Genomic DNA, 7,336 nt, shown 5'->3' on the forward strand with positions numbered 1-7,336 from the left:
AAACTCTTCCCTAGAATTGTAAAAGCTCTTATATGTATGCTTTAATTAATTTAATTTTATTATTTACTTATCATAGACAGGTAGCGGGGTTATCCATTAGGCCAGAGCTACGGTTGTGGGAGGCCACACATCAGTCTCAGAAGACTGGTAATTACTTAGATTCTAGGTCATGATAGATCGTGGAAAGAATTTCAAACTGTATTTATTAAGTTGTTTTAAGATCTGATATGTATATTAGAACTAATGTATTTCTAAACTGTGTAGGCAGATTATGCGGAGTACGTCGTTACGCGACATGACGATGATCCATCCACTCAGCCCCTTTTTGACCTTAAGGGATGGCTCAGGGTCATCAGAAGGATGAGTAGGAGTTGGATCACAGGATTCGGCCATAGCTTCGACCCTCCAGCAACTTGATATTTTTCAACATCCTTACAGGCCTCGACATCCCAGACTTGGAGTGATGCACACGTGGAGGAGGTCGTGCAGAGGCTTCTGAGACAGCAATTTTAGAGCTTTCAAGATGCCATCCACGATACAGTCATGAAGATTCTTCGAGATCCACAGCTGCATGATCAGCTGGGCTCATTGTCTCAGCCATCACACCAGATAATTTTATTAATAATTTTTTTTACTTATTTTAAGTTTTCATATTTAGAAACCTCACATATTTAAGCTTGAGTCAGAGAAGAGGATCTAGAATTAAATCATATTAGTAAATTTAATCTAACCATCCAATTGTTGGGTCGGAGGTGTCTATAGCTACATATTATCAAATGAAATGTGTAAGAATAATCTATTCGAGAATTGAAAGAGTGTATCAAAAGTTATACCTCTGTATCAAAAGATACGCCTCCGTATCGAAACTTATTAATAATATTTTATTTTTTTTATTTCAGGATGCTGGGACATCCGACTTTCATCCACCAACTGCTGGAGAGGAGCAGGAGGATGACAAAGAGGATCTGACCTGATTTTTTTTATTTTGATGTATTATATTTTTTTTGATACTGCTTATAAAATTATATAATTTATATTTTTAATATAATATAATTAATTTTTTATTTATGATTATCATATTATCTTTAGATTTTAATTATAACAGATGTCAGAAACCATAATTAATTATGATTAATTAAAATAGATTTTAAAAAATATTACTATAATTTTTTTTAAAAAAATAAAATTAACTATCATCAACGACATTAGCAACAGCTTCATCGATCGCTAATAATTATTAGTGATGACATTAGCAACAAAATAACCATCGCTAATTTTTTTTAAATTTTTTTAAAATTTGATTTAAAAATAAAAAATAAATAGTGATAAAATTTGATCGTTAAAAATACCATCACTAATAGCTGTTATTAGTGACAATTAAGAAATCCATCGCTAACAGGGGCAATTAGCGAGAAGGATTGTTCTGACCATCAATTAGCAATGGTGTTCCATCACTAATACTATTACCAATGGCAAAATCACTATTAATGATGGTAATTAGCTGACACTAATAATAAAATTTCTTGTAGTGGAGCGGATGCGAAGCTCATCACAATTAGGTCTTCGTTGGTGTCGAGTTGGCTTTTTTTTATAACTTCGGATCTTGTCGAGGACTTTCTAGGCAGCATCGGGGTCATCGGATGCACCCTAAACCCTGAGATGTTGGCTTCCAAAGATCCTCCGATGTGGGTTGTTGTTGTGTTAGTTGGGGTCCATCCAATCCGAAGACCTTCGATGGGTGAATCTGAGGTCTCCTTAGGATAAGTTCGGAGAGTCTCAGTGGCGATCAAGGTCGATTCATGGGTTCAATCATCGAGAACCCAAGCACTCATCCATAGAGCTCCTTATAACTTCCTCCGCCATAATGGCAAGTGGGATTTTTCGAGGGAATAAATTGAAGATTTATCTCAAGCCAATTCTAGATTCCCACATTATGGATTGAAGCATGTCTCGAAGCTTTTCACCAGCTGCTTGTTGGTAATGAAAGCATGCAGTTAATGGTTGCAGTTGATGTTTCGAAGCCAAACGCATGGCATAACTCGATTGCTAGTTGGTTGGACGTGCATTGCTTGAAATATATATAAATAGGCTACCTTCCTTACTGTAGATGCATCTGTCGGAGGGCTTTCACTGATCTTTCCTTGGATAACTTAAGATGATAGGGCCGTCACCAAGATCCATAAAGGGCACCATGAAGAAGAAGGTGGAGCGGGAAAAGCCTCCACCTAAAAAGCCAAAGACCGCCACACCCAAACCTCCCAATCTTGGTGGGATGCCATTTCCTCCGAGGGCCCCTAGTGAGGGATCCTCCACCTCCGGGGGGACAGCCTTCAAGGGATCCTCTGTCGGGGCCTTCAACGAGGCTTGACTCTGCTGTATTGCGAAGTACAAAACCTCCGAGGTCTTTAGAAGGGAGCTCTTGGATGCCTCCACTATTGGATTTATCAAGGGATTTAAGAATTGTGAGGCCCAACTGAAGCAGATGGTGCAAAAGTTGGACCTACGCCACCTCCACCTCAGGAACAGTGATGAGAAGGTCAGGATATTTTCTTTGGATGAGGATTAGGCCCTCCTCTTCATATCCTTGATTTTTGCCTTTTTTTTCTTTTTTCTCTTCTCTTCTTTTGCATGGTGACTTTTTGATACAATCTTTATAAATATTGAATGAATGGAGAAAAAAAACTTTTGTATGTACCTCTCCCGTGGATGAGTGCTCCTTTACAGTTGTGGTCTTCTCCGAAGTCTCTGAAACTACATGATTACAAAATCGATGGGTTGTCATCTTCGAGATACACTTGATCTCCATTGTCGGATAGACCTGTAGATTAGTTAGGTCTCCTTAAGAAATCATCACCCATCATCAAGTTGCCACTGAGACTTCTGTCTGCAGGAAGTTTCATTTAAGATTTGGATAGCCTTTCATCTTTAACACCTCAACAACTTGCATTTTGGATTAGGGTGCGTCTGAAGGTTGTAGGCCAATCCAATCGCCAATATTTAATGCAATCCCAAATACTTTTCCTAGTTCTTCCTGGGGATTCGTATTGGAACTGGGTCTTCTCCCAAGGATCATGCATTGGTGAGTCATACTCCTTAGGCATTTGATGTTGGGTGTCTCCCTAGTAATGATGAGGTGTTGAAAGGGATGACTGATGCTCCAACTCCTAACGACATGGCTCTCGAGACCTCTCCATTGGTGACACATGTCTCGTGTTAGGGATTGTAGTCGAAGGAGCTAGGAGGTGATCACTCTAAAAATGTAGCCTCCTACTGCTCGTAGTCGAGGCCATTTAGCATTTGCTCTAGAATATTGTCTTTTCGATTGTCGGGATGCCACCACCACTTGCTCATCCTGAGTGTAGCCCTCTTGTGCCTCTATGTGATCGAATTCACCTGGAAGAAACACACTGGATGGAAGTGCTAGGCATTGTCTCATTTTGGCTGGAGAAGTGTTGAAATTTTCTATAGAACCATGGCTATGGCTATCAAATCTGCTCTTGGTGTTGTTCCCCGAGAGGGCTCTAGTTCCTTTCCAGAGGACTCCCAAGCGGTCCCGTAGTTTTTCTCCTTGTCGCTGCCTCTATCGGTCTATAGTGGTGACCATCAGGGTTGGCTTTAGATGCTACTCTGCGGGAGGGTCCTAAACCTTTTTGGGAGTGGTTTAGCCTTTCTTGATAGTCACACTATCTTCTGTCCCTCCTAGAAAGTGTGTTGCAAGGGTGTGCATCCCAATTGGTGGTGAGGCCAACACCGTCGAGTCCTATAATTTTCATGGTTCTGACTTGATGAAGGGCCTTGATGGCAGAAAGGCTCATACTTCTTTTTTTTTCATTGTAACGGACTCCATCTAGTCGAAATCATTTTGTAATGAGACTCTCTCCTTAATAAAATGCTTATATCGTTGTTTGTATCTTGTCTATTTGTTTCGATGTCGTGGCGAACTTTTGCTCTAGGGGTCTTCTGAACTCGTCTAAGGCCATTCCTGCTTCTCTCCTTATGATCCGCTTATAGTTGGCAGCCGCATGGAACTTTTCAAGATCTTCAACTTCATCCCAATAATCTACTTTTGACTTGAATTCGAATGTTTATGCATATTCGGAAGTGGGTTCTTTTGGTCGAGGGGCGCCGGCTTCAGCATTGATACGATAGCGATTAATTGCCCGCTACACGCATGATAACATCTGACCCCAAACTTGTGCTCCGTTGATTTGTAATGGGTGTTCGGCTCAAGCTAGTTTGTCCACATCGTTGGTCACCAAGATCAGTTGCTCCACTTGTATCGGTGTTGTTGAGGATGCTCGCTCTTACTGAACATGATCCTTTGCATTATCATTTTTTGCCCTCCACTAACAAGTTCCGAGGTTGCACCCTGTTCTTCATCCATCAGATTTTCACCGAGGTTATCATCCTTCGCATCGATAGTTTTTCGATGTTTGCGAGGCAACCCTAATGAGCGAAGTCCTTTGTCTCCTCCTTCGACTGGTGACACTCCTTGGTGTTGTGGCAATGATTACGGTGGAAGTGATAGGAATTTTGGATCATCCTAGCTTGCGAGTGTCCTCATCTCCGATATGCAAAACTTTGCCTTCAAATCTCTTGAGGGTTCGGGCGTGTAAAGCGGAAAGAAGGTTGGTTGTCGGAACGACATGAAGGATTCTTCTCCCTCTTTTGTTTTGGGATGATCTTCTCCTTCTTCTTCCAAAGCTCTGCATTCATGGTTGCAGGGCCATTTTTGTTGCCGTTCTTTCTCTCTTCTTTTTTTCGATGATATGTTTTGCCTTCCTTGGCCCAAGCATGCTTTCAAGCTCAGATTAAGAGGTCGGTTTGATCTTTTAGAAAGTACTCATTGGGACAGAAAACTAGACACTCATCTTCATATCCTAGTCGCTCTATCGTCATGGCAACAAACTTGTCAAGGTGTGGGACTTTAGGAGCGTCAACGTTAGAATGCACCATGCAACCTCTTGACGGCTCACCTTCTCTCTATCACATAGAGAGGGGGTCATTGTTGATCTTTGGCTGTGATCTTTGACCGCCGAAGCACCTGGTGACTATGGCTTCACTAGGGTTTCGATGACTCCCATCGCACCAAGCTGGTCAGTCATGTCCGACCAATTACTTGATCCATCCGACCTCCCAGATGTGCCCCAAGAGTCTTAGAAAGTCATTTTTGAAAAATTATTTTCATAGAATCCCAAAGATGCCAGGTATTCATTGCCATGCACCTTGAAAATGATGGTCCCATAGAGGCGTATAATTCAGATTTCTGATCGACAATCAAGGTACTCTCTATGGCCACTCCCTTGCTGACATCTATTGCTAGTCAATAGGAGTTGTTGGGGAGTGCCTGATCTGAGCCCCCTTTATATAGGGGACACTTTACTGCCTTGGGATGGAGATCTATCGACGGTCATCCATGGTGCGGTGGAGTGGTTCCTCTTACCGTTGGTGAGTAGCAGACATCTCCTTCTCGGTCAAAAGAGCCAATTCTTCCGATTGGGCTACCACTAGTCATTCAAGAGGAGGGCATCATTATGTAGACTTTGGCTTGACTTGGAAGGTATTGAAAATTCTTTGCTACACTAGAGGAGGACTCAAACCTACGGTCCTCAGAGGCCGCTCCTATGTAGTGCTCGAAGGAGAGGTCTTTGGCCTTTCTATGGTGCCACTCCTCCCTTCTCACAGAGATGGCTCCTCCCACAGTCGCCGATGGGATATCTGATGGATGGACACATCTCTCTGGGCTTCTTTCGAATGGTGATCGAGATACGTGCTCGCAGGAAGGACGGCCATCCGATTGTTGAAATGCCCTCTGAGAGGCAACGACCTTTGCCAACTCAACGCTTTGCTCAATCATCTTTGGCAACCCTGGGGTGCAGCTTGAGCTCGATCAACAACGGGCGGCTGATCACTCTACTGCAACTCCTGAGGAATGAACGTTCTCTTTCCCTTTCTTTTTAGCACTCTGGATGATTGTTGTTGTAACATTTCATGTGGCGTCAGGGGATCCATGCCTCACCCTTCGACGGTCACATGGTATTTACATGATGCAGGGATGAGGGTTCTCCCCGTTCCTTCCTACAGACATAGAGGTCAACAATGTGCTCACTGTCCTTGCTCGTAGGCAAGGAGGGCCATTGAACCGAAGCTGACGATGATCTTTTCAATCTTTTTCACAAATGGAGGTCGATGATGCACTCTCTACCCTTGCTCATGGATAAGGAGGGGCATTGGATCGAAGTCAGAGATGATCCTCGTGGTCGATGTTCTCACTTCACTCATCTGCGGGTGAGTACGGACATTGGACCGAAGTTCAAGATGATCATTGCAGTCGATAATGCTCTTACTTCACTTGCCTTTGGGCAAGTAGGGGCATCAGATCGAGGTCGGTGATGATCTGCATGGTGTAGCCATCGGAGTGTCAGTGCAGGCTCTGAATCTTGGGTACCTTCGATGGTCAGGAGGATTTCATTTTGATAGGGGTTGTGTGTGCATGCTCCCGCACGCATCTTTGCCTACTTGGGCATCCTGCTTCTTTCCAATCGACATGCCACTCTACCTGCTCTAGTCTTTCTGGTTGCCCAAAAGGTTGGTAGCGATGTATCAGGTGGTTTGTCTGGCGGCATTTTGAATCAATTTGGATTTGGCTTACTCGAGGTTTCTCGAGAGAGTAAAGGCCGGATCGTGAAGCTAAAGCCATCTTTCTACAGATGGCTGGCTCTTTGGAACTTCTCGATTCGGTGCTTTAGTTTCCGAACCTTCATCTTAGTTCTGCTCTCGTATCGAGAGTGACATCGTCATGGGGAGAGGATTGGAGTGGGTCCCCCTTGGAGGACTCCAGTAATTGATCTTGCCGATAATCTCCCCAAGAGCTCTGAGGGCATCAAGACGAAGAGCATAAAGCCGGTTTAACTAATAATGATCTCTAGTGTGAAGCCTAGGCCACGTTCATGGGCCTCTGCCATTGCTCGAATCAATCTACGTAGGTCCAGCGGTTTCATTGGGATGGAGTCATTGGTAGAGCTTGCATTCCTTTTGCATCATAAGGGCATAGTGATTGTGTAGCAACTGTGAGTGCTTAGGCTTGCTCCATTAGAGTAGTGATGGGTCCGGATGGATGGTAGTGGTCTGTCGAAGAGCCTACCCCTCGATGCTCTGTCCGTTGGGACTGCTGCATGCTGAGAACTACCGGTGTGATATGGAGAGGTGGTTCCATTACTAGACTCTCATCACCTTCTTTCAAAAAATGGGATGAGCATTCTTCCTCTAGCACCAGTCTATTGCTACTCTCATCCACCTGTCGATCTCATCCAGATGGTCTGATCGGATTTGGTCT

This window comes from Elaeis guineensis, chromosome 9, assembly GCF_000442705.2.
Source record: "Elaeis guineensis isolate ETL-2024a chromosome 9, EG11, whole genome shotgun sequence".
Taxonomy (NCBI): Eukaryota; Viridiplantae; Streptophyta; class Magnoliopsida; order Arecales; family Arecaceae; genus Elaeis; species Elaeis guineensis.